This window comes from Sciurus carolinensis, chromosome 1 (assembly GCF_902686445.1).
Source record: "Sciurus carolinensis chromosome 1, mSciCar1.2, whole genome shotgun sequence".
Lineage (NCBI taxonomy): Eukaryota > Metazoa > Chordata > Mammalia > Rodentia > Sciuridae > Sciurus > Sciurus carolinensis.
This window is the reverse complement of record NC_062213.1, coordinates 143231041-143252397: the sequence shown is the minus strand read 5'-3', so window position 1 is coordinate 143252397 and position 21357 is coordinate 143231041.

The window sequence follows — 21357 nt, the reverse complement described above, 5'->3', positions numbered from 1 at the left end:
AAATTACATTATCAGGAATTTGAATTCTGAAGTCAGTGTACAATGTAAAACAGTAGAGAAAGTTAAACAGGGTTCACTTGAAGGTTTGTAGATCAATAATACTTGATGCTTACTTAGTAGATCTCAAAAGGGGACAATGTTTTCCCCTATAATATGATTTGGCTATAATATGATTAGTTGGTTCTCACAACTTGGGATAGTTACTGATATCCAATAGGTAGAGGTTACATAGAGAGCCTCTGTGGTAAATAAGCATCCAATATGGCACTATTATAATGTTGAGAAATGTTGCCCTAACATGATAAAATATGAAACATCTAAAGAAAGAATATGACTATCAAAAGAGATATTGATAAACCTTGGCAGTATAAAAAAAGTATATCACAAAGTCGAATGTAAGCGTCTATCAATCGCTTTCCTAGAAGTTATTCGACCAGACCAGCATGACTTTTGTACATTCCTGGCAACCATGAAGGAGACATTCATATAAACTACAAAGTGGCTTTCTCTGATTTTATACTCACCAATAAATCTACTGACTGGGCTTATTTAGCCTGGAAAAGGTGACACAAGATTCCACCTTACCTGGCAAATAAAATTGTTTAATGTAGGCATATATTTTCAATATGCAAACAGTAATGAAAGCAATGTTCTTATCTTGTTAACCTGAAGGGAAGATGGTTAGGCATCAGTCAAATTATCAAGGTAGATACTAAATTGTAATCAACATGGGGAGCTGCTTTTAATTCAATTTCCGTAAAAGATGGAGCTATTCGGTATACCAGTTTCTTCTTGAGTGAATTTAGACAGTTTGTGTTTTCTCAAGGCAATAGACCATCATATGAGGTGTCAAATTTATTGGCAATTTTTTTTCATTGTTTATTATTTTCTTAATATCTATAAACATCCTAGCAACATTGTCTCTCACATTACTTATATTTTTGTTTTCTCTGTCTTTTCTCCTTTTCTTAATTACTGTCTGAAGTTTATCAGTTTTATTGATTGTCTCAAAGAACCAACTTTTTTGTTTCATTGATTTTCTGTATTTTTTCCCTCTCTCTCTTATTTTAAAATTTCGTCAATTTCCACACTGAACTTTATTTAACTTTTCCTACTCACCTTCAGTTGAATTTGCCCTTCTTTCTCTAGTTTCTTAAGGTAAAAACTGAAATCCTTTGATACTGTTCTTTATTTCTTCAAATATAATACTTTAGTAATAAAAACTTTCCCTAAGTTCCACTTTAATGCCATGATACAAATGTTAATATATTTTACATTTTCAATTTCATTTAGACCAATGCAATTTTTCATTTCCCTTTTAATTCTCTGACCCTTGGCTATTTAGAAGATATTATGTTTGAAGACTAATCAGAGATATTTCCATTTTTGTTTTTAAATTATTTCATTGTATTCACAAAACATACTTTGGATGACTTGAATATCTTGAAATTTATCAAGACTTGTTTAGTGGACCAAACTATCTATCTTGGTAAATGTTTTATCTGTGTTGGAGGAGAATGTATATTTTACTATCGTTGGGTGGGATGTTCTACAGAAGTCAGTTGGAAGATAGTGGATAATTTTGCCCAGTGCCAACTGGGCAACAGTGAACTTGTCTGGGCAAATGTTAAATTTTAGATTTTCATCCAGGAAGCCTTCTAGCTTTTGCCAATTTCTTCTTTCTTGGTATTTTCAATTTTGAAAACTTCTCTTCTAAACTCCCTTGAGGATTCAGCCCAATGTTAATAACTTCAAGAAACTTTTCTTGATTTCTTCTAACCAATATTGATGAGGTATTTATTCATATCCTTATTTTCATGTCCTGTTGTATATCAGAGTAAAGACTGGAATTTGTCCATCTGCATATTCCCAGGACTAGTCGAGAATTTGTAATATGAAGGTGTTCAAAAAATGTTACAGTAGAATTGTTATTATTTGGAGCCCTCTAGCAGATGAGTAAAAGTTGACCTCTTTTTCAATAAATAAATGCTTCCTATATTTTCCAAACTAGTGACAATCCAGCTTCACTTTGAATATCTCTAGTCCTTTGCAACTTGATTTTTGTGATATTAATCTAGTCTGTACAGTTCTATTAAAAATTCTTTTTATATTTTACTAAATCTGCCTTACTGTTATTTATATCTAGATAAAAGGACATCATTATGTTTATTCTTTCTCACTTCTCTTTAGCCATTCTTTGTCATTCTAAGACTGTCTAATTACTTTGTTATTTTTATATTGCATACTAGTGTTCATTTACCTTTGTAGTTATTTTAAACTAGGTATACCAACATGCTCTAGTGTGTCAGTGTATATTATGTGATATACAGAAATATAAGGTTTTCATTTGCTAACATCCTAATTACAAGTTCTCTTGTTTGGAACATGTATTTCCGTATTGAAATGGTGGGAAAGATGAAAAAATTAGAGGTTGTATACCTCTCCAACTTGTATCCAAGTTACCACACATATACCTGCATGCTATTCACTACACAAGGATTTCAAGATAGAGAGGAAAGTGAGAGATAAAAATAAAAAATGCACTAGCACATTTTCAAGCTTAGTTTGAACCAAGTCTCCACTGTCTGGTTGGCCAAAGCAAGTCTTGTGGGCAAGCCCAGAATGAGTGCAGGAGACACTTCCAAAAGGAATAGATATAAGAATTACTGCATTCAATCTACCATACATGGTGTTTTATTCAGTTAGTCCTGTCATGTTTTATTCTATTCATTTCCAGTTGCTCTCACTCAGCAACAGTGTCTTAATTATTAGAGTATTGAGTATCTCTCCTTTTTGTAAATTGTATCTCTCTTTCTCTAAGTTTTATTAGTTTCCTCTTTTGTATTTAGGATTATTCTTCATAGTTCATTGTTTATACTTTCAAAATCTCCTTTTAAATTGCTTTTGTGGACAGATAATAAATATAATCTTTGATCAATTAAGCAAACTGTAAATAGATGCAATATGCTTAAAAGACAATTCATTGCCTTGGAGTCCAAAAAGGTTTTAAGTCCTATACATTTTATCAAAATTCTAAACCTCATTTCAAAAAGATTAAATAAATAAGTGGTTCATATACACACACAAAAAAAACAAGTTTTCATTCAGTTGACCAAGCTTCTGATTTAATATAGGGCTGTGGGTGTCCAGAATAAGGGATGTCTTCTTCTCATTCAGACAAAATTGTACCTCTCAGATTTAATTTCATTCAGAGTGAGACACTTTGTCTGTTTATCTCAACAGTGTTATATAATATACTTGCAGCTCTCACATTACAGATGACAAAAAAAAAAAAATGCCTAAAGTAGGGAACCTATTTACCCAAAGTCATACAAATAGTAAATATTTTGCATAAAATGTACTACAAAAATGTACCTTCTGGATGAAATCTCTCATTTGGGCTTACACTTGCTTACTATTTATATCTAATAATATTGCCCCAATTGCTTATTTAAGTAAAATTCTGTAGTTTTAGGTTTTGTTACCTGTGACATGGGTTTAGTGCTGTAAAATAATCTCCAATCCTAAAAACCTGAACATGAAGTTGTCACATGGGAATATGCAGGACACACACATTACAGGAATAAAGGGTACAGGTTATGACTTGAGGCACTTTGATTCATTGTTGTGGTTAAATTCATATTTCATTTCTGGACACCTTCACCATTGCTAGGTTAGTGAAGACAGACCATATACTGTAATGATTTTTACCACAAGGTTCATAGAAATAACAGAATAAAAGTAGACATCACATCATACTCGACCAAGAAGTAACAAAGTGAAAAATATTAAAAATTAATTTTCTGAATAGCATTGTAGTTGCCATATTAACTTTATGCATTATTTCATTTTCTTTCTGCTATAAAATTCATTAATTTTAATCCAGGATTAACACAATAAGAAGATGAGAATTGGTTTTCTGTAGCATCTTTCATAACCAAAGTATCCTGATGTGTGTTATAAATAATGAATGAGATACTGTTGGAGCAGGGCAAACAGAGTAGCCATTGTACAAACTGGTGATAATTCTCAAAATTTAAAAAAGATAAATATTAAAATGAAAGTCCTTTCATGTCCTGTCTTTTGTTCCTGTAAGTTTTGGTGAAACTTTAAGTAAGTTGTTATCTGGGTATAAATGTCATGTCTTAAAAAAGAGATCAGGGAATGGCTATTAGAAAATTCATCAATCAGGGTTGTATTTGAAGTGTGTGATAATCATTTATTATTCTAAGTAAAGCTCTTGGATTTTTTCACTTGTAAAAATTTATTCTTCTACAAGGAATTTTGGCTGAGGTTGGAACCCCTACCAAGCAATACGAAACACTTCACACTTCTAGAAACTTGTGGAATTTAAGCAGATTGTCAAACCGCAGACAAGGAGACATGTAGTAAACTAAGGTGAATTTACTCCAAATAAATGTATTCTGAGCTATAAACAAAGCTTGAACCTGACCAACATGGATGACTCTATGAATAACAGTTTCCCACTACCAGGCCTTAGCCTGTTTCTGTTTAGCTGTAATAAAAATATGCAGTCATTTGTGGGAATACAGCAGTAGCTCGAACAGCATAATCAATGAGGGAACCACAGGTGAGCTTGGGAGAAGACAACTCTTTTTTTAGCCCCAATCTTCTGAAAACACCTTACTCTTTTGGGAGGAATTCTACTCAAGAAATTTGCCAATTTTTCTTTGGAAAAGTAACTCAACTGCTTGAACACTGGCTATTGTTTCAAAGCAGAAAAACAATATAATGAGGTAACATTAGGCAGGGAATTTTTTTTAGAGTTTTATTTATTGAGAGAGTTAATGCACTAACATTATATATATATATATATATATATATATATATATATATATATAGCTGCAAATGGACACAATATCTTTATTTTATTTGTCTATTTTTATGTGGTGTGAGACTAGAACCCAGTGCCTCACACATGGAAGGCAAGTGCTCTACCACTAAGCTACAGCCCCAGCCCCAGCCCCATCATTATATTTCTAAGAGGTCTTATTAGTCAGTGAATTCAAAAGGAATACCAGCTATACATGTTGAATTTGAAGAGTGAACACCAGATTGGTTCAGGATTCCCTGGCATTCAAGTGGTTGAGGAATTTGTATTCTAAAGGGTAGAAGAGAGGAGCCAAAGTGCATTGGAGAGGAAATGTCTCAGAAGATACATCCAAGAGGCAAAATAAGCTGAGATCATTAGGACTAGATTGAGAGACAGGCTAGTTGGAGGAAACTGAAGTTGCACTCAGAAGATGTATTCTGAGTCAGGTGCAGTGATGATGTGGGGTCAGCAAAGCTTCTCTGTAAGGTCCAGATAGTAAACAGTTCACATTTGTGAACCATGTGATCTCTGTTGTGTCTACTCTGTAATTGTGGCATTAAAGATGTTGCAGAAAAATAAATGAGTTAGTGTGGCTGTGTTCCTATGACATTTAACACACATACACAAGTGACAGTATGGATTTGACCCATGAACTAAATTGCCACCTGCAATATAAACATTGGTGCTGATTTAAAGTAATCTATAGACAGAAATCATTGTGTAAGAACACAGGGCACATGTGTAGTACACATAGAGCCCTGTAGCCTGGGCACCCTTCAGAGAAGGCAGTTCTACTGAGAGACCTGCATCAGGAGTGGTCATTTGTTTGTCTTTGAACACTGGATACAATAAATCAAAAAGGATATGGAATGTGAAGAACAGTAAAGGGAAAATTTAAACATTTCAAACTTTTTCTCCTTATGGTCATTTAGCCAGACAGGCATTTAAAACTCTTGCTTGCTCCTTGAGAATGCATACACACACGCACACACACACACACACACACACACACACACACACAAAGAAAACAACAACAAAAAAACCCAAAAAAACAAAGCTTGATAATTTTGCCATCTTGGAGTCTGATATTCTGTTTCTTTCCTTGTTTTAGATTCTGATAGCTGCATGCATCTCTCTTTAGGTTAGACTGCTTCACAGACATAGCTACTAACATATTAGTTGGTACATATATTTTATTATTATTATAAGAAAGGGCAACTGATAAAGCTGTGATATATAACAATGACTATTTAAAGTAATGTTTTGTCTGAGTAAAAATATGATCAATGTTCATGCACATGTTTGTTTATGAAATATCCAAGTACACAACAAAATTCATCAGTCAGGAAAAAAAATGAGTGCTCAGAGAATAAGGAAAAAACCAGGACCACTAGTAAATGCATCAGTCTGTATTTGAGCCTTAAAACAAATTCCAGATGGAGGAATAGCCAAATATATTTTTGAAGGCCTGGAGGCAAAGCATTTTTATGTTGAGATATTTTTGAAAATGCCAACTTTGAGTCACTTTTAAATACCCTTAATCTTTAAAAATCTATTATTTGTGCTTTGCTTATAAAAAGTATATGTATATATATGAATAATTATATTTTCTCATTTTTATTTTTGTCCTATTTCAGCTGCAATAGTACTGTGATGTCTAAAGCCACACTATACAATTTTTAACATAATAATATTGAGAGGTTAGGGATAAATGTAGACTTAAATTATGATCTACTTCACAAATTATGTTTTTACCTGGAAAGAGAAGTTTCTTCAGTATGCTGACACTCTAGTTTGTTTCATTTATATGACAATTTAAATGAGTCAAGAATGCCATTATCATCATTATATTTACTATGCCAGATCTGAATAAAGCTTTTTTTTTTTTTTCTTTTGGTACTGAAGGTTGAACTTAGGAGTACTCAACCACTGAGCCACTTCCCTAGTCCTATTTTGTATTTTGTATTTTAGTTAGAGATAGGTTCTGAGATGCTTAGTGCTGAATAGAGCACCTTTATATATTATGTCTCTTAGTACCTACAATAATCCTGGGAAATAGATAAGGACACATGGTTGAGACTGGTTAAGAATCTTGCCTATGATTACCAGTTAGTATGTAGGAGTGTTAGGATTTGAAAAAAATTCTGGCTGATCCCTTTAATCATTATACATAGTACATACATAAATATATAATTAATAATAATTATAATGATATTTCTAATTGCTCACATTTATTGAGCAGTTACTCATTTATTGAGATAAAACTCTGAGTCTTATGCTTTTTCTACTGTAATGCAATTTATATAACAAATGAGCTCTGCACTCATGCTTTGATTTTCAAAGTTGCCTTCAGGAATATCAGTGACCATTGCATTATGCAAAATGCTTCTGGCCTAATAGTCTTTCTTGACCTACTCTATTTTGCTCCCCAGACAGCAAATATAGATTTGTTTTAGTGAATACAGAGTCATGTTTCTTGGGAGATTTAGTCTTCACTTACTGTTTCCACTTTATAAGAAAGATTATGTTCGCAATACCCTCTCTCCAACCTTATTAAAGAAAATCAGCTGCATGCCTTTAATTATGAACTTTTTTATGTTCATTCTTTCATTCATTGTTCTATTATTTCCTGAGCATATATAACATGCCAGGTGCGATTCTAGGACCAAAGTGAGCATTGAACTAACAGGACAAAGCCCAGAGTTTTCTAGGGTTTTCATTTTAGTGCATAAAGAGAGACAGCAAAGGAGTAAACAGATAAATCCATAATATTTCAGGAGTGACAAGTACTATGAAGAAACAAAAAAAATCAAGAAATAAAAACTAGCAAAGCAGGGTAGAAATGTGATATTTCGATTATCTTGCTTTGACCTCCCAATTTACTTATATAGATTTTGCTTATATGGATTCTAAGTAAATATGAATTGTCTTATCTGTGATTCTCTAGTGACTTCTTAAATATGTATTTCTTTCTTTGTAACCTTGAGAGTTGCCTGTCTTTCTAATGCATTGGCTTCATAATGCTGTGAAGGAGATGATTTAAGATGGAACTGCATATAGGGAAGTGGCACAGAAATACTGTGATGTTCTATAGCTGACCAAAGAAACATGCTTTTAATGATTTTTCAATATTTTACAAATGAGCAGACTGGACTTCAGGTTTTCCCATCAAGTTACACAACTGACTCTCAAGAGCTCCCACACAAGGAGAATCTGTGGTTAGAAATTTGTGTGTGTGTGTGTGTGTGTGTGTGTGTGTGTTATGTGACTGTTGAACTCCATCTGGAATGTAGATTTGTCCCTAAGTTCAGAAGGGAGCACTAAGATTGTTTTAAGGTTATTGATTTTAAAGATGGCAAGGGAGAAATTCTGGGCAGTTATATTCTTGAGCCCTTAAGTGAGAAACCTGTCATAAGGAAACTGGATTCAATAGAATCTGAACAGGTTCGGAGATTGATGGAACAGTGCCTAGAAAACCGTGAACAATGGAGCATGGAGGTACACAATTCCAACCAGGGATGGCAGTTGCATGGTGCCATTAAGGTGCAATAATCTATGAGCAAAGGATCTAGAGGCAACATCAACTATAATGATTCACAGAAGTGAAAACACTCATGCCCAGGTGCAAAATCAATATTCCTTAACAAATCTGTTGAATAACTCCAGATGTTTGTATTCAGGGTTGCTTATAATTAATGTAACTTTTCTGGTTTTTAATAGCCTCAGAATTTATATGGGCCTGAGTTTTTTAAAAGAATTGAAAGGAACTAGATTTTCTTGTCTATTCTGAAAAACAAACATTTCCTTTATCTATGTTAATTTAACTTATCTAATCAAGGAATACATAGTTCATTGAGATTTTTATTGACTTAAAACTTTTGGGATTTTGTTTTCAGCTAAAATCAATGAGATTTAAATTGCACTCAGAAAAAAATACATTTCCTAATATTTTATAAGAGAAAGGGTTTCATAGGAGAAGGACAGAAGGGAATTTATAAAGGACCCATATCTCCAAGGATGTTAAATTGCTATAATATGAAAAATTAATAGTAGTAACTAAAGAACATTATTTTAAAATACTCAGGATATTAATTTTTAAAAACTTTCATTCCTGAAATATTTGGAGAAAAATGTTTAATGCATAAAGTAAGCAGGGATACATTTGTTCTTATTTTGAATGTTCTCCCATGGAGATTTGGCCTATCTTTTATACATACAAATATAAGCTGCCAGGAATCCCCAGGCATTAAAGAGGGATTCAAGTAAACTGCAATGTGGAGGTGAAGCTCATAAACATAAGATATCGAAAATACATCATCAGAGTCCAATGTGAAAAAAGTCTAAAATCATATAATAGAATTTTTCATGAAATCCTGAAAGAAAATAATTATTTATAAAGTAATGAAACATTAAAATTTTAAATCTTAAAAGAGACTAATATTCATTACATTACACACACAGACAGCCTACAATTGGTGTGTTCTGAAGGAGTATAGGAAAATAAAAGTTATTTACAATGTAAAATTGGTGTCATGATTTTTTAATACAGTGTTAGAACTTTGGTCACAAGGAGTTTTGTATTGAAGAAAGTTAAATTTGAAATAATTAAATCAAAAGTTATAATAAAAGACTATAGAAAAAGTTATTCTCTTTAAGATTCTCTAGAAATTTCTTTAAACAAGCTCATCATTGATAGACATGCAAGTTTTTGTTCCTCTTTTAACTAAATTCAAATATCAAACAAGATGTTTGCCTTTACAGGATAGTGTTGCTAATTAACCAACTTCATGAGGATAATGAAATTGTAAGGTAATTTATTCAAAGATATAATGTTTGGAGTTTTAAAATTAAAATAAAAAGAGAGGAAAAAGAATGCCTATAATTTAATGGAAAATTATAGTTACTGCTTATCACTCTTTTCCCTTGATTTGTTAACTCTTATTAAAAATCTTTTTTAACAAAAAGTATTTAAAATCCAATTTCAATGCAGGTTGAAAAAGTACAACTCTGAATGCAGCAGATCTGTAATCTTCATGAAAAAGTACTTACAACTTATCTTGTTGGTAAATGCTAAAATGTTGATGCTTAGGGAGTTACAGGGCCCAGAGTTGGGCATATTGTATTTGCTTTGTATCTATCAAGAAAGATGTTCTGTGAAGAAGATGGCTTTGAGATGAACCAGAAGTAAAGCTAAAAAGTTGGGCAAATGGAAAATATGCAGACAGAAGTTCTAAGAAAGGATAGTAAATGCAGGAACTGTTGATGTTTATTTTCTGTTACAAGGTATGACCTTAGTTCAAAACTTGGGTAGAGATAAACTGGTTATTATAATATTCACTGAGCACCTAGGGTGCTCAGTGAATCAAGTGGAACCAACTTGAAGACATTAGCATCTGAAAAGTTCTGGACCTATTATCAAATTATAAATTAGAACAGATATATTCCATACTTTTATAATTATGTTAAAATGAAGTCTACTGTCATGTATAACTGAAGAGAATCAATAAAAAAAAGAAGTTATTCACTAAATGGAAAAAAAAGATCAATCCAAGATAAAATGTTAAAACATTAAAAGCAATGTGCAATTTAATCAAAGCAATGGAGACTTGGAAACTTAGTGTAAGGCAGCTTTGCTGGATTACAGGAAGATGCTTTCCTTTATGCTTTCACAGGCAGAAGATGATTTTTTATTTCCTGTATTTGGTATTTTGCTGTATACCCTACTGATTTATAATATGAAAAACATGGTCTGTGTTTAGATAGCACCTTGCAGTCTGGGACTGGGAAAGAGTGTTCCTCTCACTTGGTCCCTGTGCTATCTACTTCTTTACTTGCTGCTGAATTCTTCATAATACTTTTATCAAATATTCTTGTTCACATGACAACTCTGGAAATAGAGGTGGACCACCTAATAACTCATGATCTTAGAAAAACAAAGTGAGTCACTCTTAGAAAAACAAAGCTAAGCCACAAACCTGGAGATTGCATCTGAAACAATTCTGCCAAATACATAGAACAGAACTAGCAGTCCTGTTCAGGTTAAGTCTAGCTTCCATTTAAACCAGTTGACTGAGATCATTTGAAGGAACTAACAATAAAAACATTTTCTACTTTTACTAAAAATATGTCAAATCCAGAAATACCCTCAATCTCTTCACTAACATAGCTATCTTACTATCATACCTTCCTCTAGTTAGGTATAGACATAGTGAAAATGTGATATAAATGCAATTTGAGACATTAAATAGTTATGTTCCTTACACTCCTTAGACAAAGATATGCATCTATTTGTCAATCAAGCTGTCATGGTAACTATTATTTGAGAAGCCCAGGAAAATTAAATCATGAACATAAAAAGGCACAATTTATATATCACATTATTTTATAGTCTTCTAGGTTTTGGCAAAGTTAAATGGTCAGTGGCTGTAGCTGGTGGATATCAATGATCCTACTGGAAATTGTTATATGAGGAACAAATAGGTAAGAATTATATGTTCTCCTGGATGTGATAATTGAATTGAGGTGAATCCCTTGAGCAAAAAGATTAGATAGGCTAGAACTAATAGTATAGAAAACTCTATTTTCCAGTTTATTCCATCTTAACTCAAGGGATGTAAAGCTTCAATTTGCTGGTTGAGCAAAGGTCACAAAGTGATAGTTCAAGCAATGTTAAGTCAGATTTCAAGGTGTCTGGGTGGCTATCATTTATAATCCAAAAGTTTAGGGTTAGAGCCCAAGAATTTAAAGTACCAACATCAAATTGGCACCTGAGCAAAAGCCCAGCCTCGAATAAAAATATATCTTTGGTAAGAAATCTACTAATAAGATGTGTGTATGGGGGGTTAATAGAATACCATAACTGTGTTAAGTTATCATCATTGAGGTCAAGGGTAATTGTTATTTTTAAAAGCTTAATTGAAATAAGCACAATTATTTACACAGAGTTTATTACTAATTCCTCATTTTTAATAATTTATTTGCTCATTATTTCCTTAAAATTTTTACTAAGTTTCAGTTAGGTAAACCAGAACCACAGACACAGGCATGAACACGGTAGACTGAGCCCCAGATTTCTTAAAACCCTTTATTCAAGAAGAGCACATAGGGTGGTGGTGGTGGTAGGGAGAATAGATGTACTTTGGATTAGACAAAAGGGAAGTGGGGAAAGGGAAAGGTGATGGGAATAGGAAAGACAGTGGAATGAATTGGACATAACTTTCCTATGTTCATGTTGAATAGACAACCAGTGTAACTCCACATTGTGCTCAACCACAAGACTGGGAATTTATATTCCGTGTATGTATGGTATGTCCAAATACATTCTCCTCTCATGTATAATGACAAAGAACAAATACAAATTTTTTAAAAAGAAAAGTACACAGACCAAAATAATTATATGGTTACTAAATTATAGAGTTATTCAACTACAATTTTGATAAAACAAGTACCAAGAGGCAATAAAAGGTGCTAAGAGAATAGCTGTAGAACCTGACAGAATATGAGATTAGGGAAGATTTCCTTGAGGTACTGACCTCAGCTTATCACTAAAGAGTGAATAAGCAGGAATAATAGAGGTGAAAGCAAATGAACAAAAACACTGCGTGTATAAAAAGCAGCATGGATAAGCACCCTGAAACAGACGCCTTGAAGAAGTTCAGAGCCTCAAGAGGTGAGGTTAGTAGTGATAAAGGAACACGGAGGGCTGTTGAGGGAATCCTGACTATGCTGTGCTTGCTGTTAACATTCTGAGATCATGCTTTTTATTTTAAGAGTAGTGAAAAGACACGCAGGATTTAACAAAGATAGATAGCCATATTTTCATTTTAGAAAGCTTGTTCTGGATGCAATGTGAAAATTATTCTGAATTGAAGAATGAAAGGAGCAATTGAAGAATAATGTGAAACTTTTCCTATAATTTAGAGCAACTATTATGGTTTGGATGATCCTAAAACTCATGTAAGACAGTACAAAAGAATGCTGGAAATGTTCAGAGGTGATGTAATTAGATTATGAGAGCTTTACTCTAGTCAGGGGTTAACCAATTTGATGGATTAATGATTTCAAAGGACTATTACTGGGTGGTGACTACAGACGGGTAGGATATTGTTGAAGGAAGTATGTCACTGGGGAAATGATCTGGAGTTTTATATTATGTTCCTAGAAGCAGACCCCTCTCTGTTTCCTGGATGTAGTGAACTGAATGGTACTCCACACCATGACCTTCAGCCATGATGTTCTGCCTTATCTTGGGCCCAGAACTATGGAGTCAGCCCCCAAGAACCTCTGAGACTGTGAGCCAAAACAAACTTCCTCCTCTAAGTTTTCTTGTTAGATTGCTTGATCATGGCAACAAAAATCTGATTAAAACAGCAGCTATGGCAGAAGCTTAGAGCCAAATGGTGGCAGTGAAGATGGAGAAAATAAGCAGAGATAAGAGATAGTTAAGCTGGGCATGGTGTTGCATGCCTATAATCCCAGTGGCTCTGGAGGCTGAGGCAGGAGGATCGTAAGTTTAAAGCCAGTCTCAGCAAAAGCGAGGTGCTAAGCAACTCTGTGAGACCCTGTCTCTAAATAAAATACAAATAGGACTGGGGATGTGGTTCAGTGGTTGAGTGCCACTGAGTTCAATCCCCAGTACGCAAACTCACACCAAAAAAAAAAAAAAAAAAAAAAAAAAGTGATAAGAGGTAAAGTAGGCAAGATTTCATGAGTAATTGAAGATGAGGTTAGAAAAGGAGAGTTTCACCAATGATTACCATATTTAGGGTCAGTGTATTTAGGCAAAGTAGTGCAATTTATTGATAAGAAAAACACTTGATAAGGAGACATTTTGGGAGCAGTCATTGATAAATTTGAATAAGTTAGCAATCCATAAACATGCTCCATTCTAAGTTGGGGGATGGAACAAAGTACTCATATTTTGATAGAATTTTTCTGTCCCATGAAGTGATCAAAATGTTGGACAAAGTAACTGAGTACAGCACATTCTGTGAAATAAAAATGACTCTCTTTTATAAATAGTCCATCTCCTACTCTATTTTGTCATTCATTCATTCATTTCTCCATAATTCATCAAATACATAGTGGGTGATTTATGTTTCTGGGTTTATCTTGGCTGCTGGAAATATGGCAATGATCAAGACAGAGCCAGATCTGGCCATTGTGACCCTTCGATTTCAGCGTGAAGGAATTTAAATTGTGTCAGGAAGAAAAATGGTACAAAGCTTCTTCAAACAATTTAGTAATATGTCATAAATATTTTAGAATGTTAAAATTCTGATAAATAATTTGCTTATTTGGAACATATTTTAATATGTCCAAACCAGATAAAATGATGCTTAAGTTTAATAATGTTTTTAGTACATCCTTTAACAGCAAAAAATCTGACATATTTTAATGACCTATTATAGGTATTTTGATGAAACATGGAATATTCATACAATATGCTTTAATCATTAATATCTTCCAGAAGACTATTTCCAGGTATGTAAAAATGCTCTTTCAGTATTTCTTGGTACAAAAATTATGTACATATTATTCCTGTTTGTAAGAAATGTTAAATATAAATATTAATATGTCTATGGCTATGACAATAAATATATTCTTAAAAATATTTTGAGTTCTTGATAATAGCTATTTTAATTGGAGTAAGATGAAATCTTAGAGTTGTTTTAATTTGCATTTCTCTAATTACTAGAGAACATTTTTTCATATATTTATTAGTCCCCTGTATGTCTTCTTCTGTAAAGTGTCTGTCCAGTTCCTTGGCCCATTTATTGATTGGGTTCTTTGTATTTTTGATGTAAAGTTTTGTAATTTCTTTATAAATTTTTGGAAATAAGTACTCTATCTGAAGTGAATGTGCAAAAGATTTTCTCTCACTTTGTGGGCTCTCTTTTCACTTTCTCTTTATTGATTGTATCCTTTGTTGAGAAAAAGCTTTTTAGTTTGAGTCCATCCCATTTATTGTTTCTTGCTTTGATTTCTTGTGCTTTGGGAGTCTTGTTAAGGAAGTCTGATCCTAAGCCAACATAATGAAGATTTGGGCCTACTTTGCCTTCTATTTGGTGCAGGGTCTCTGGTGTAATTCCTATGTCCTTGATCCATTTTGAGTTGAGTTTTGTGCAGGGTGAGAGATAGAGGTTTAATTTCATTTTACTGCATATGGATTTTCAGTTTTGTCAGGGACCAAGAAGAAGTTTTCATTCTGAGGACGTTCTGACCTTTATGATAAGCAGCAGCCCAGGGAGCATTTTGTGGTTGCCTCCCCTGCACAAACACCCTGCAGTTGACTCAGGCACCCTGCAGCTGAAGGCTGACGGATTCCCGGAGCGCGCCCCCTCCCCACTCCCGGCTGATAGTTTTGCCTATGGCCCGCCCCCGCTTCTCTTCTGGGATTTCACCTTCCCGCCTGCGTGAACTTGCACCTTATCAGGAGCCCAAAAGAAAAACACAGCCAACCAGCCTGTGTCTCATCATACCCCTCATTCCCTCAGCATAAATACCCTTGAGAACAATAAAAATTTGCAGCTTGATCAGAATTCCTGTCTTGCTGTCACTCCCTGTGTCTCTTGTCCCTTCATTCCTTCTCTCTTAGGTTTGCCGTCCTGCGTTGATGTCCCGCGGGTCGGGACACAGTTTTCCCTGCATTGTTTGTTGAATAAGCTATCATGTTGGTGTGGATGTGGGGGAAAAGACACACTTTTATATTTCTGGTCTAGTTGCAAACTGGTGCAGCCACTCTGGAAAGCAGTGTGGAGATTTCTCAGAAAACTTGGAATGGGCCCACCTTTTGTCCCAGTTATCCCACTCCTCGGTTTATACCTAAAGGACTTAAAATCAGCATATTACAGTAACACAGCCTCGTCAATATTTGTAGCAGCTCAATTCCCAATAACTTGATTGTGGAACCAAACTAGATGCCCTTCAACAGATGAATGGATAAAGAAACTGTGGTATATATACACCATGGAATCTTATTCAGTCATAAAGAATAATAATATTATGGCATTTGCAGATAAATGGATGAAATTGGAGAATATCATGCTAAGTGAAATAAGTCAATCCCAAAAAAACAAAAGCTGAATGTTTTCCCTGATAAGTGGACGATGATATATAATGGGAGTGGGTGGGGAGTGAGAGAAGAATGGAGGAACTTTGGATTATGTAGAAGGAAATGAGCAGGAGGCAATTATGAAAAATGGTGGAATGAGACAGACATTATTACCCTATGTACATGTATGATTACATGAGTGGTATGAATCTACATTGTGTACAGCCATAGAAACGAAATGATGTACCTCATTTGTGTACACTGAATCAAAATGCAGTCTGCAAAAAATTTAAAAAATTATTAAATTAAAAAAAATTAATTAATTATTCTAGAACAAGTTATAGAAGGTACAGAACCCAAACAAAACAAAAATATGATTCCCCCAGCAGTATGAAAATTCTACTTTTTACACATTCTTACCAACATTTGGTTTAATCAGTCTTCTTCATTTTGGTCATTCTAGTGGATGTATAAGAGAAAAAAAATTTTTTTTGAAATAAAAGTATTTGGTGATTTTTCTTTGCATTTTGTGTTGTTCATGTCTTCCAAATTTTGTGCAATGGCTATGTATTCCTTTGAAAACCAAGAAAAAAATTTGAATCAGTATAAACACTACCCATCATACTATTTTTGTTATTCTTGAAATGTTTGTATAGTTCATGTACAGCTAAAACAAAAGTGTGTATATTGTTAAAGGTAGCTATGCAATCTTTTTGATAAGTTTGAAGATTATTTCAATCAGGAGAAAATAAAAGTTTAATGTAAGTATTTACACCTTTTGATTCCCTATAGAAATAGTAACTGAGTTCATCCCTGAAAGCCTTTTCCATCAAAGATAACACTCAGGAATTAAGCAATGAAAGTTTATTATTTTGTCAGTAATATTCTCATATGTTAAGTTGTATAGTAGTTAGGTAATAATTGTTAAATTTCATGAATAAAGAGATGAAAGTCTTATTTCATAGTGTACCCATTATTAAATCCCTCTATCGGCATAGTTCACCAGGCTATTCTTTTTTTTTTTTTTTTTTAATTATTTTTTTATTATTGCTATTCTTTTAGAACTCTACAAGCCGGTTGTAGAAGCTGAAAGTTCTAGAAACCCAAGGAGTTCTTTGCAAGCCCTCATTCAGTACTAGGAATCATGGCAACCAGACAACAAAGAAGCAAAGATGGACTACATAGTCTATTGTGAAAAAAGATGGGTCAAGTGCTGCTATTTACTTGCTCTGAGACCTTGAGAAACTCTCATTCCTTACTAATCTGATTTCTATTATTAGAGATAACATTTTTTCATTTAACAAATATTTGTGGAACAGAAACTATGTATCAGCCATTAAGGAAACAGGGAAGAACAATGAATACAGTATGTATGATTGGCAACATTCTGGGCAAAAGGAATAGTGTGTTGAGGTCCTGAAGTGGTGAATAATGAGTGTGAATAAGAAAGTGTACAGATCTAATCAAGTGAGACATGTATGTTAAATCCCATTATAATTCAAAAACATGATACATATATTTTTGTATTTAAGAGGCCAGGGCAAAAGGACAATCAGGATAGATACTGAATGACTGGGTCAGGAAGACAGGGGCTAAGTCAAAGGAAATAAAATGTTAATACCTCCAGAACACTTCCTCTCGTCCAACCTGATGCCTAGGTCACCTGCCTCCAGGGAATTATTCCTTCCTACAAGGGGTTGTTAATGAGTACCAATTGGGGGACCTCCTTCCTGCCTGTACCCCTGTGTGGTTTCATTTCCACCTTTTGATCACATAGGCTGGATGAGAGGAGAGGACATGAGAACAAAGGAACTCTGAGATCTATAAAAGGGGCAGGACACCCCGACTCCCTCAGGCATCAGTTTTGGATCCCCTCCTCTGTGGGGGAGTCTCCCCCGCTCTCTGTTTTATCCTTTCAATAAAACTCTTTGCTCTTACCTTGGAGTTTCTCAGGTGTTCAGTCTTCAACACCAGGTTCGGGGACCCAGGTCCTCATTTTCAACACCGTATCTCTCTGATCTCATTTATATTTATAAAAATCTTTACATTTTTGTTGTAATAATGTTTAACCATAGCAACGTATATTCTGTTTCCACGTTTTGTTATAGAAACGAATGTGATTTAGTTTTAAACGATGATTTAGCAGTGTATTTAGTCAGTGCAATTAAAAGTATCATTGCTTTGTTCCTCTGGGTGTTTCAATTATCTCTTTAATCATGGGTGGTCTATAGATTATTTTTTTTCCCAAGATTACAAAACAAACTTCCTCTTCTCTGAAGTCTTTTCTTCTCTTTATGTAAGAAAGAGGCATCAAGTTTGAATCTCAGGTAACCATTTAGGATAATAGGGAGTCTTGGCACACGTCTTACAATGGTTGGTTAAATGAGTGGAGAATTCAGTTATAAGCCCCAAAGTAATTTAATCAAGAAGACTAAAATGAAGATCAACACTACCTTGGGGATGAACCATAAAGGCAGTTGAAATTGTCACATCCCACTGTTTCAGAGGAACATAGTAGGAGGAGTAGCAGACACATAAAACAACTGGAAAATGAGATGGAGTGATAGTAGAGGGGCACTTAGTTAGAACTGGGCTGAGAAGTACATGTAGAGTTGAAAATGAGATTGGGCCCATTTGACAGTAGGCTAATCTGTAGCAAAAGAGAGAGGCTAACTTCCAGGGCTCAAGGCAGTAGGTAATTTCTGGCAGCCAACTCACTGTCCAGAAGTGCCAAGGAGTGAAGGAATGCTGATACCAATGTAAAACCCAAAAGAGTTTACCAAACACAAATTATCTCATAGAGAGCCCCTATTTCAGCATCACACACAAAGCAGAACTGTCCTTTAGTAGTGGACTCCTACTTCATCTCACACTATAAGGACCATGTTCTCAGTGAATATTAGCAAATCTTTCAGACAGACGGTGACTGGAACACAAGACCAAGGAATTTTTGTGGGCATTTGAAGGAAGACTCTTAAGTGAGGAATTTGACAACTTATAAAGCTGTTGAGATTAACCTATGTAGAAATGTGTATGTATGTATAACATGTACGAAATACATATTACAGGGATACATGTAAGTGTATGTGTATCTACCTCTGATTAACTAGCATATCACACTTACTGTACTGGGTGCTTATCGAATACAGCTTGTACAAATATTAGTGCCTAAACTTTAGCAGAATGGAGACCATGGCTGTCTTTTCCCCCTTCGACTTCTGTCTTCAGTAGTTGAGTGGAACCAAGTAAATATCATGAAAGTAAGAATGATTTTCTTTATTTTGTAGATGAGTGAAACTCAGACTAGTAGGGTGTGAAAATGCATGCTCCAGGTTATCTGCTCAAATCCATGCTGGTTTGCAAGGAAAGATAAAAATCAACTGAAGTTTCAAATAAAGGAGCTGAAGCAAGGAGGGGATACCTGGGAGGCAGTGGGTTTCAGCAGGGAGAGAATAGCAAGAGGAAGGCAGATAGCACAGAGTGCAGTGAGTTCTTGAATACTTACCTTTATCAATCTTGATGTCAGTAGGGTGTTTGTTCCCAAGGAATATTAGATATTCACACACTTACAAATTAGTTGAACTTAGGAGGAACTAGTGTTTATTAAGCACCTAGTGTGCCAGATGTTTTCCTATTTGAGCTATATACCTTATTCCATTTACTTCCTACAACTATCCTGACAGAAGCAATTACCATCATGCCCATTTTTTAAAAGTTCAGAGACTAAGAGATTTAATATAAGTTTTCAAGGTTCCATGTTAAATGGCAGAGCTGCTGTCTATAATTCCATGTCTCTCTAAACTGCAAGTTTATGAATCAGTAAATATATTTCAATGTTTACTCTCGATGTTTACAATATATTTCAATGAGTACTCTCGATTCAGTAAGGAATGTAGACCTGCTAGGAGCCAATAATAAACAGTAAAAAGACTAAAACATGCTAAGACACTTTCACTAAGAAAAAAATTTGGGGTTGCCATGGGACTATCAGAAAAAGATCTTTCTAGAAGATTCATCTTTAAATATGAGACTTGAAGAATATAGGTCTTAAAGTCTACTCACTGTATCTGAAATATTTTTAAAATGAGGAAAGTAGATATCCTTAGTTCAAATTATCTAGGTACTCATATTAAATGTCTGTATCACCTAACTGTCCACTACCTGGCCTACTGGTGCCAGTGTGACTTCAGAAATGGAGGGGTTACAAGATGAATTATGCTACCAAATGGCAGAGAACTCAATCTAAATTGATTTTATAATGATATAATTTACCAACCAATTCCACCCAGCTCTATTGTGGAATCATCTACATGTAGGGCTCTGTGACACTTTGATCAATAGCTCTCATAGTTTCTCTCTTTATACAATATACGTGGCTTTTTCTGTCTTCATTTCTAAATGGACTGACTTTCATTTTATATTTCACTTTTCTCTCGGTAACAAGATTTCAGACTCTTGTCTTTATTAAATTGTCGAATCACATAGACACAAAGTAGATAAATTTGTCTATGTAGTTTCAATTTTCCTAATTTGGGATATGTAAATGTTATTAACATGCCATCTGTATCTCTTCTACCCACATATTTATTTTGAAGACCATGCAATAAATGAGGAACACAAAACTCCACTAAGAATCTACCTACATTTCTGGTCTTGTTTTGCTATCTTCAGTTAGCTTTTAATCTCCTTGAATGTTAAATGACTTTCAGTTTTTAGAGTGAAGTACTGTGGTACATTGCCAAGTGCATGACAGTTAAAACACCCACAGGCTTTTGGCAGGGAATAAATCAGTGGATGAACAGTGTCTTAACAAGGGAACCATATGTGTTCCAATGAAAGGTTTTATGAAAACTACTTGATAAAGGTATTTTCTATACATATGTAAAGAAAGAAAATTCATCAAACTATCCAGACAACAGTACTGCCTTTCATGATTTTTACAGATCACTAGCAATTAATTAAGCTCCTTGAGGAGTTGTTTGTAACACTCTTCATTTCTAGACCCAAATATGACAGTCACATAATCAGGGAAAAATCTTTGCAAGTCTTTGGCTTGAGGAAGAATCCATCTCTTTCTCGGTTTCCTCTCCCTCCACTCTCCCTCCCCTCCCCCCCTTCTCCCTTCCCTTTCTCCTTATCCTTCCCCTCCTCTTCTTCTTCTTCCTCTTCCTCCTCTTCCTCCTCTTCCTTCTCCTCCTTCTTCTCCTTTTTTTTTTTCAAGAACTATATAGGAATTTGTTAAGACAATTGGTTATTGTAAAGACACAGCAGAAAGAAATACAGAAAAACCAAGAGCGTTTCTGTTTAAAAATTGTTTTGTTCCATATATTGGATCAAAGAAAAATATGCATATACATAATCCTTTAAAAAGGAAAATTATATCAGGCAATTTCTGTTACCTGAAAGTTTGTATTTTTAGAAGCAAAGCTACAGGTCTTACTTGCTAAGTCAAAAAGAGTTTCCCTTCACC